Consider the following 11,640-nt stretch of genomic DNA (forward strand, 5'->3'; position numbering starts at 1 on the left):
CTGCCATTGTTCAATCTGTCCTTGCACCAGACCTCATGGAAGTGGAAGTGTGGTTGTGTATATAGTGTAGTGAAAAAATGTAAATAAACCAAAAGTCACACTTCTGAGCTGAAAGATGGCTATGGCTAATTTATTTGATGGGGCCAGCAGAGCAGGTTAGTTGCATGCCCAGAAAACAGATTTTTTTTCCCTGGTTTGCGAAGGGGAACTGTAGAGGAGATTTATGAAGCCTTGGTTCCTAATACCACCATCAACATTAACCATGTTGGGAGGGGGCAGCTGTCACGAAAGTAGATGAGGGAGGGCAGGTTCCTTCATCCAGCTTGAAATAAGCTTTGTGCTACTTCATCCTGCTCCATAATCTGTTCAGAATTAAAGTTATAGGAGCCCAGTTCCAAATCCAACCTGATATTCCTAGATGAACATCATGAATAAGCCAGCTAAATTTTTCACTATTTGTCAGTTTGACACCAATTTATCTGACATGGCTCATTGTTATGGAATCCTCCAGATTTTAGTTTGAGGATATACCAGCATTCTATGGCAAAAGGCCTTGTAAAACTACAGCTCCATCATTCCAGAATATTGAGCAATGGCAGCTTAATTATCACCTCATCATGTTGAATTTGGGAAGCGTTCTAGGACACTTTCTCAATGGATCCCGATGGAGCCCACCATATGACGTAAGGCTACTTATAGCGGAGCTTCATAAAGGAAGCATCCTGGCAGCATGCTAGGATGCTGCCCAAAGAACACGGGAGGCTTTAAAAGAACAGGGGGAATCCAGGTGACAACGCTTTTCCCCACGTGATAGGGAAAGGGGCACAGCGGGTGATGCAGGGCGCGAGGCAACAGTTTCCCCCTGCTGCTTGCTGGATTCGCCATGCTGTATGGTGAATTTCCTCACTGTCTCCTGGCTTCAAGACCTCAATGTGATGACGTCTTCAGTGTCAAACTGTATTAATTCTACAGTGCAGATGCATTATCAGACTAAAGACTGGTTCTCATGTGTATGTTTCTCACAATAAACTAGCAATGGCCAAGCAGTAAGACCCATGTCATAGCCAGAGACCAGCCAACATGGAGAATAGGAGGGGATGGTAAGTGCCATCCCATGTCCTCAGGTCGTCTGAGTCCAGGAGAAATGGAATGCCAGTGAAAACAGTTACAGCTGGTTCCATCTCAGAACTAGCCTGACTGTTTACATGGGTCCAAAGTCAGGGGATAATTTGAATTCTGAGCCAGAAGTCAAGAGTATCATCCAACTTTTGTTAACACAGAGCAAGGCTGCATTAAGGTAGCTTTGTCCCACAATACCTAGATTAGCTCTATGTGGCAGAGCTGATCCGGGCCCATTCTGTATTAAGTAGTCAGTGTAGATGTGCCCCAGGTCGCAGCACCTGGGACATGCACTACAAAAAAGGAAACAGTGTTTTTCTAAAACCCAATTTAGGTTGGACTAGAATAGTAATTGAGACCTGCTATTGACTCAAACACTCGCTAAAATAGAAAAAAACTTTATTTATGCTATTTTGCCACCCCCAGCTCCTTCAAGTTCAAGTCAGTCACTTCAAGGATACCATCCATCCATCTTGCCCTTAGTCGGCCCCTCTTCCTTTTTCCTTCCATTTCCCCAGCATCATTGTCTTCTCCAAGCGTCCTGTCTTCTCATGATGTGGCCAAAGTACTTCATCTTTGCCTCTAATATCCTGCTGCTATTATATAAAATAAACATGTTTTGAAATGCACCTTCAGTACTTCAATGCCTTTGATTTCCATTTATAAATTAAATATAGATGTAAATTCTATCATGAAATAATATATTCTAAGGCAGGGATGTCCAAACTTTTTGCAAAGAGAGTCAGGTTTGGTGAGGTGAAAATGTGTGGGGGCTGACCATTTAGCCTGACATTCTTTGAATCATTAATATTAAGTGCAAATGAACTACTTTATGAATTTTCTTTACTGCAAATGGCATACATTTCATTTCTTCACACAGAACACAAATAAATCTAAACAAGTTTTTATCAAAATTACTTTGCCTTTAATATCTGAAGACCACATAAAATGAAGAAAAAATCTGTTTGGAAAAAACTATTAGGAAGATTAAACATACTAGGTTCATGTGAAACATATTATTCACTGTTAAATGTTCACTGTAAACTTCTGAATTCAAAACATGTGAACAGGAAAATAACACTAACAGTTATTCAGAAATGCAAAACACTGAGGACCATATGAATCCGTGCTATCACTTGTTCTTTTGTTTTTCAATTGACCATTAAGAATGTAAAAACAAAAATGTTAATTGATTTTGAATTGGATATCAAAAATGAAAAAGGCTGTGTTTTCATTATTTCAATTTTAGACTAGGATCAAAAATACAAAATGGCAAAATGGGCTGTCGGACCGAATTTGATTTTAACATTTCATTTGTCAAGTTTACAAAATCAGGTTTGATTGTCAATTGAAAAACAAAGGAACAAATGATACATGGATTAAAAAGACTCAGTGCATATTCAAAACTGTGGTTTTGATCATCACAAAAAAATCAATTCACTGAGCTTTTTGTATGTATTTATTTTTTAACTGAAGTCAACAGTGCTGGCATATTATTGATTTTATGACAGAGGCTGCAGCCAGTGGAAATTTGAACATGGGCCGCAATTGGCCCCCAGGCCGGACTTTGGTCAAGCCTGCTCTAAGGTGTTTGCCTATGAAAAGAATAAAGTTAAATGTCCTTATTCAGTGTTCAGTGAATCCATGCTTCAGTCAACAGTGTCCTATATAATTTATCAGTATTCCGCTTTTGGTAAATACAGGCAGTCCCTGAGTTACAAACTTCCAACTCATAAATGATGCATAGTTAAGAACTGGGGTGAGACAACATGAAGTGAGAAAAATCTGCCCCTAGGAAAGGAAATTCACTCCTGGAAGAGTTATCCTGGGGAAAAGGTAACTCCACTGAAGCCTTATCACCAATCCTTGTTTCCACAATAAATCTTTTTTTTTTCAAAATGTAATTATTACCACAGGACCAGAAAGTGAGATGAAATCTTCTGAATAGGGATAGAAACAGAAAAACAAACATCACAGGGGTGTTAACCCTTCCCTATGCTACCCAAAGCTAAAATATATTTTGACTGGAGTTAAACTTTAAAAATAGTACCTGTTCTGACTTACATATAAATTCAACTTAAGAACAAACCTACTGCTGGTATGACTGTCGGTTTTGCTAAGTATGTCTTAACATGATGACTGATATTTTCTTTTGTGTCATTCAGTATATTAACTTCCAGTTTATAATAATCTCCCAGCAGCATAGGGTTTTAAAAACATGTTTGATGACAAGAAAAACTTGCTCTAATTAGCTTTAATTGTTTTCTCTCTTTGATAAGAATAAATTGATTAGATATATCACTGCAAACATATTTTAGGAAGAAAAGGATTAGTGAAGGGCTTGAGTGGTAGGTAGCGATAATGTCACAAGGAGAGTTTCACATCAAGGTCTACAATAGTAATCCAGTTAAGTGGCAGAACTAATTAACAAAACCTCCAATCTTGTTAGAATGAACAAAGACATAGTTGATTATCAAATGGTGAGAGTATCTATAATTGGATCTAGGCCCACATTTGGTTTGGCTGTCCTATATAAACCTGTTCTCATGTTCTCTCAGTCTACATCTTCACTATAAATTGATGCAGTTTGACAGCATTTTAACTGCCATGGCTCATTACTATTGAATCCTTGGACTGGTAATTTGATGAGGTACCAGCACTCATTGGCAGAGAAGACTAAACACCTTGTAAAACAACAGCTCCCATAAAACTGAACCATGGCAACTAAAGTGGTGTCAAACTGTATTAATTTGATAGTGTAGTAGATACACCCTTGACGACCTGAGAACAGGTTCAACAAAAGGGCTGCATAGTACAGTCAAAGTATAGTTCCATGCGAAGAGATGTAAGGCTTTGGTCATTGTCTATTGGGTTACACCTGTTCATTTTACTGACATTCAGTGATCTCTCTAAGATCTTAGCAAAAATGCACTGACCTTTTTGGAGAAGCCAGTTTTACCTTTTTTAAAAAAAAAATCTTGCTTTTTATATGCTTCACTATTTTATTTAATAATGCTTTCTACCAGTTTATCTGGAACAGACATTAAACTAAATATTCTGCAATTTCCTAAATATCCTAAATCTTTGTTTAAAATGAAAATCTGTCTCATTGTCCATTTTCCAGTCCACTGTCAGAGTGAATGAGCTTAGGAACATTTTACATATGTTATTTAGGAGATTTAAAAAAACATTCATTTGAGTTGTTCAAGAATTCTGATGTGACTACCATCTGGACCTCATGGTTTGTTTTGTTTCCCATTTGATAAAAAGTCTATAGCTTGAGTTCTTGCTTCCATCGTTTCCTCAACTATCCAGACTCCTTTGCTCAGAATTGAAGTTTAGGTTACACCTATCTGTCCTAAACATTAAGTGGTGAAGTTATATGGAAAAAATTATTCAGCCTAGCCACAATTTCTTCATCTAGCTTTAATACAGCATTAACACAGCATGTCAAAATCCAAAAAACTACTGTCAAAAGCACTCCCAGGCACTGCTCAGTCATGGGGCACCACAGATAGTGCCTTGGAAGAATATACTTGCTAGTCTCCTCTCTTGGCATCAACAGGCTCAAACTATTCAGTGGCCATGAACTTCCACAATATAGATTACAGAAAGGATTCTCAAACCATGGTAGTTCAGATATTTCGGAGTCCCAAAAATCCTGACTATTAGCCATGTTATCTGGGTCTTCTGGGGGTTGAAGTCTAAAACATGTAGAGGCTCAGAGTTTGAGACCCACTATGAGCTCGTTTATGCCAGGTTAACCCACTGTAAATCTGACTTGGAGTAGCCTTGGGTTCAGCATATATTTTCAGATAAGCTGAGATAACATCTTGACTGAAGTTTTACATTACTACAATACTACAAATATAATAACTAAAAATTGGTGAGAGAAATCCAAATTCTTATTTGAAAAGCAATACTGTCATCCTGTCCTCATAGTTACACCTCTAGATGAAGAAACAGATTACTGTGGCAAATCTAGTACATTAGTAGACAACTTTTAAACATTTTCAGAGCTGTGCTAGTTCTTGACAGACATTAATATGGCCTATGTGCCTCCATGCCCCTATGCCCATTTTGCCCTGATTTGTTTTCATTTAAAAGTCCTCATCCTCCCTATTACAAGTGAAGAGAACATGTTCATCATGTTTGGAGGGCCCCCAGACTGGGTGTGTGAAAGGTACACCTAGAGGACATGAAGGACCATTTAAAGTAAAAAAAACCCAAAAAACGCAAAAGCCTGATGACTATAATCGAGGGGGTGCAGCATGTGGTTTACCCTTTGCCCCACCACTACTGCATCTAATCCAAGCCTAGTGTACATAAACTGGCAGTTTATTTCTGGCATATCATTAACTTGGATATTCAGTTAATTGAAGCTTGGGGTCTCTATATGCAAAAGATGTGCTCCCTTCAGAACCTGGAAAAGTTATAACCCATATTCTGAGATAGCTTGGACACTGATTATGCTGATTAAAGGATTCTGGGAGCTATCATCTCAAAAGTAATTTTTCCAAGTTATGTCTCTGCTACTGAACTGCAGTCCCTCAACAAAGTGACCATGGCACATTTGAGCATGCCAAATGAAATCTCCACAACCAATCTCAGACTTGACACTCCAGTGCCTCTCTCTCTGAAACTTACTGCTATCTTGAAAACAAACCACATCTGTGAATGTGTTTTTCTCGAACATGCTGCCAAAGATGAACAGAAGGTATACACATACAAAAAGGCCATGATTTTTTTAATCATGGAAAGATTTCAGGTATTCAGCCAACACTCATTCCCACCATTCCAATTTTTTTCAAGTCCATCCGTTAACACCCTCTCATTCTTTATTCTGATTGAAAAGCACCAACAAAGATCATATAAACACTGCAGAGATGAATTCCAGCTTCTTTGTGAAGGGACCCCAGGAAATCATGATACTCTTATCAATAATTAAATAATGCAATTATAATAACTGATTGTTAAGACACCAATGTTTTCTAAATTTTATGTATTTGGTATGTTCAGTGGTGAGGTCTGCTCCACTTGATAAAACACCAATGCATACAATATAGTTGAAAAAGTTGTGATTCCTTTATTTCATCATTTTTAAACTTACTGATTATGCAATGCTTTTGACATGAAATAAAAAAGTTGGAAAAAGGAAAGCCATAACTTTTTTGGTTACAGCTGTAAGTAGGGTTGGCTCATTGATGCCAGATCCAACCCATGAGGTCAGGTTGTAAGCTTCACTAAAATTTTAGGGCTAAAATTAGGTTCAAACACACACACACACAAACACACATAGCTACCATATATGGTGCCATATGTATATATATATATATATATGTGTGTGTGTGTGTGTGTGTGTGTGTGTGTGTGTGTGTGTGTCAATTAATTCATGAGTGTATATGCAGATGCTGCTGGAATAGGTCACATTTGTGCCCCTTCTGTTCAAAATACTATTTTCAAAACTACTTCAGAACCCCAACCAGCTTAATGTAGCATTAACTATCCTGACCCCAAAGCTACATTAAGAATGAGAGGCAGCACTGGCATGGCTGTCATTAAATCTATTGCCATTGTAAAACTGAGTGTGAATCCACTGCTCCCACAGTAAGAAATCCATCAGTCATTCATCTGGGGAGTTCTAAAAAGTGTCATTTTCCATGTGTAATCTGAACCTATTTTCCCACTGCTACTGCTGTCTATTTTATGCTTACTCATTAAAAAGGAAAATATGAAATAGCCAATGTATTACTTACTAATACACCATTAGAAGATTTAGGAACACAGCTCAGCAACACTGTGTATATTATAATATTACCTACGTCCAGCACCTCTTAATAAATACATCCCTTCTGTGGCTGACGGTGTCAGATAAGTAAGATATGGATTTCTTGGGTCTGAAAGCAGAACATATGGAACAAGCATATGCTGATTTGTTTCAGGAAATTATAGGCAGGAACATAATGTGAAAAGACTGTCCTAAGCAAATGAAATAGGAAAGCATTCATAGAGAGACTAGAGATCATGATAAAAGGCAGGAAGCCGAGATTCATAAACTAGAAAGTACTTGTATAGAAGGCTGTGAGGCCATTTCTGGACAGCTCCCAATGCTCCCACTTTCACAGCTTCCAATTAATCAAAAGACATTGAGCAACTATACTATCTTTTCCTCCTTAGCAAAGGGTGGAAGAGCAGATAGAAGAGGCAGTGGGAATACATGGGAGGTTGTTAGCAGGAGATGACATAATTGCTCCCCCATCGCTACATAAAATTCCTTGAATGTAGCAGTGATTATACAGCATAGCCCTCATATCCACAGGGGACACATTCCTGAAATTAGCATTGAAACAAGAAACTCTGGATAGTAGTGAAACCTTCTGAAATGAATTACTTTCATCAGAAGTTATCACAGACATGCCTTGGGGGACTTAGAAAATTCCTATCTAGGTATCCTTTCTAGGAATTTTCTAGGTCATTCAGATTCACACTATGGTAATTTCCAGCAGAAGCATACCATTGAATTGTTTGGAGGAGCTAGAAAATTTCTAGATAGAACTTATTTTTTAGGATGTGGCATGTGAATCCACAGTTCCCAGTCCTGCAAATATGGAGGTCACGCCACATAGGAAAAGTTTTAACTCCCTAAGATGGGGTTTGTCAGAAAACAGGAATTGGGGGCAAATATTGTTGATCTTGCTTTTAAGAAGAATTTTCCAAGTTTTGCAAATTCCCTAATAAATATAATAAAAAGAAATTGAGCCTGCAAACAACAAAATGTGGTAGAGAGTGAAATACACAGAAGGCTTAAGCAAAGTGGAGGGTCTGGAGATCTTCAAGGTCTAGATTTGAATTTCAATTGCTGAAGGTGGATAGAGAATTAGACTTGGGGCTTTTTTCTCACAGGGCTCTCACTCACCTTTAATAGCACCTTTAATATCAACATGGTACAGAAATATATAATAGTTCTTATCATAGAAACAGGAGGTACCTATGGAATTCGGCCAGTTCAGCATTTAAGAATTTTATTTCTTACTAAATGGGTATAGAAAACTAAGAAAATATATAACCACCAGACAGAGAATGCAAAGCCCTTAGATTAGATAATGTAAATTGTTTGTTGTTATTGAGTTTTATTGTGTTTAGGATGTAGTAGTATTAATCTAGAAAAAATATTTTTAATCTTTTGTTGTTTTGTTTTTTTGTTTATTGTATGTGTGTATGTAGGTTTTGTTTTACTCTGTTTTAATAAAAAATAAATCACAAAAATTGGCTCATTTTTATATGAACTTACCAATATTCCTCTTAATTTCTTAATAAATTCAGTTCAAAGAACCCAAAATTAAAAAACATTTGAATAAAACAGATATGTGTTGTCAAAGGCTTTCATGGTCAGAATCACTGGGTTGCTGTGAGTTTACTGGGCTGTATGGCCATATTCCAGAAGCATTATCTCCTGATGTGTCACCCACATCTATGGCAGGCATCCTCAGAGGTTGTGTGGTGTTGGAAACTAGGCAAGTGGGGTTTATATATCCGTGGAAGAGTTCTTTCTCGCACCCTGAACATTCCACAGATATATAAACCCCACTTGCCTAGTTTACAACAGACCTCACAACCTCTGAGGATATCTGCCATGGATGTGGGCGAAACATCAGGAGATAATGCTTCTGGAAAATGGCCTTACAATCCGGAAAACTCACAGCAACCCAAAACAGACATGTAAATCCATCTCTATTCTGTATACATCACACTCACATCTCCACCCCTGAATAATCCAGCCAATAGAAACTTTCGGGCAGGTTTTTTTCCCTGAGATTTTAAGTGAGCCAAGAAAATTGCTGTGATTTTATAATTAAATGCAACTTATTTGCTGTAGCTAATAAAGAGAAGGAACAGACATTTGTTTAAAAAAAACAGTTGTCATCTTTGTGAGTAGGTTTTAGTACTTGTCGAAATATAGATATAAGGGGGGAAATGGGGGAATTTTCCTTCAGTTCCCAAATTTTCATCATTACAATAAACTTAAAAGATCAGTTGGGCAAGTAAAATTAATTAACCAGGCATCTGCCACAGAAGCTCTTTTTCTGCATTCCCAACCCTTCTTTTCCTCATTGTCTGTTGTTTGCTGAGGGTTTTTTGTTTTTGTTTGTTTATTGGTATGTGTTTTTCTTTTCTTTTTGGTTTTGGGTGTACTTTTTTCATGCAAAGCTTACCTAACTTGAATGTTTCACTTCACATGCATACATTGTTAATTTGATTAAAAAATGTTCTGAAATATGTTGAGCCTATCTTCTTTTTTGTGACGTATAAACATTATTTCTGCCTTTGGTACTAGATTTTTTTGTTAAAAAGGTAGAACCCAAGAACATGTCTATTTCATTAACTGTCATATGTTCTGTTCAAACATCAAGAAAAGAGGCAGACAAAGTTGCCAAATGAATGCAAACATGACAAGTGGAAGGGTTTTAGCTATACATAGTTTTCAGTGTCTGACTCTCTGAACTACTAATAAATTGAGGACTAATAGAAAATTTAATTTGGGAAGCAGAATTAATATTTGAAGGCAGGGGCATCACTAAGAGGTGCTGGAAGTGTGTTCAACACTACAAGGCATCATCAGAGAGGATGACACTGACTGTGGGATCGGGGAAGAGGTGGACAAGGCAAGAGGGAAAGAATCATAGAATCATAGAATCATAGAATAGTAGAGTTGGAAGAGACCACATGGGCCATCCAGTCCAACCCCCTGCTAAGAAGCAGGAAATCGCATTCAAGCAGCCAAATAATGCTGAACACCCATCTTTGCTCCCTTGGCTCATTGAAGACTGGTGAGAGAGTACTCTGTTCTTCCCCTGGATTTCTTTATAGTTTGCTCTTGTCCTCTTCATTTGTGTGTACTCTCTTCCATACCCTTTCTCTCTTTCCCAGACATTTGCAGTGTTTCCTAATTTCACCATCTCTCCTTCAACATTCCCCTTTTCTTTAAACAACTAGGTTTACTTTGCTACTTCCTTCCCCTGACCACTCCCTTGGCAGCTAAAATGACTGCTGACACCAGTAACAGACACTTATGTTTTTCCCACTGAATGCCAAATCACATGCTTTTGTGTGCCATGCTTTGATTTCTGAAGGCAAATATGGTGTTAATTTGCAATTGTGATTACTAAGAGACACATCTCCTGCTGCTGAAAGGGCTAGCCATACATTTTGAATGTCTAAATCTTTCTGTTCTTTTGCTAACTGGCTTCACTGCTGCTGCTCCTACTACCAAGATCGCTGTGATCTCTGTGCAACATCAGAAGCAAGGAACCAGACACCAAAGCAGGAACGAACGTGTGTGTATATGTGCATGTGTGCATGCTTGTATGAACACACGTCCACACATGCACTATATCAAGGTACAGAAGGGGCAGAAGGTACAGATACCTGGAGATTCTGATATTTTAGCTACATTTTTTACAGCCTGGCACAGGAAGAAATTCATAGGGGAGACACTATGAGTTACTGCACCAACCCTATTAATGCTACTGTTTGGAGGACATGTTCCCATTCTCCCCCTTCCCCAAACAACTCTACTCCATGTAAATCTCATATTCAGGTATCTCGTTCATCAGATTTGCAACTAGAAGGGAAAATTAGTATATTGACCACCTCATCACAAGGGCATCTTTTCGGCACCATACGCCGGCTTTGCTCTACATCATCCACAGAGCCTGCAGGCTCCTATCAAATGATGCCAGCGGGGATCTGTGAGTGATGTAGAGCAGAGCCAGTGCATGCCACCACCATGGTAACATGGGACGCTTCCCATGTTGCCATAGAAAACCATGGGTGGAAGCCACATGGTAAACGCTTTCCCCCATGGGATCAATGAAATCTGGAGCCGGGCAATGCGGGGCATGGGGTGGTGCAGAGCATGCGGTTCCCCATGCCCCCTAACAATGCAAGATGATGTGCAACAATTCCAGCAATCATGTGTCTTAGGTACACAGATTAATGGAGGAAGGCAAGCTGTTTTGATCCACAAAACAAGCATTAATTGATTGATCTAGTGCACAGAACTTGCATTGCCAGAAATTGGTGGTTTTACAAGAATATGAAAAGAATTGAATGTTTTGAAAAACTGTAGAGCCTAATCATGTTCATAAATGTGCACTTCCAATAAAAAGAATGCAATTTTAGTAACTTCTAATAAAGAACCAGACCTGTTGTATGAAAATGCAGTTCCAATTCACTAGACAGTGACTAAACACTGCAAGATCCTTTTTCAGAAAGAATATAATCCTCCTCTAGCAGGGGAATTGCTTAGATGGGCTCATAATAGTTTGCCTGCATCTCTGCATTATACTATTTCAATACAAAGCAATAAATCATGCTCAAGACAGATTTATATGTTTGCTTCCTTGGACCTCTGAAGTGAAGCCAGGAAGCAGCAACATCCTCCTGAGGCCTTTTTATTCTTCATTCCTCTAGTAATGTTTCACCAGCAGGACTAGAAATGCCAAGGGAAAGATACTGAGT

Source organism: Anolis carolinensis, chromosome 2 (assembly GCF_035594765.1).
Source record: "Anolis carolinensis isolate JA03-04 chromosome 2, rAnoCar3.1.pri, whole genome shotgun sequence".
NCBI classification, from domain to species: domain Eukaryota; kingdom Metazoa; phylum Chordata; class Lepidosauria; order Squamata; family Dactyloidae; genus Anolis; species Anolis carolinensis.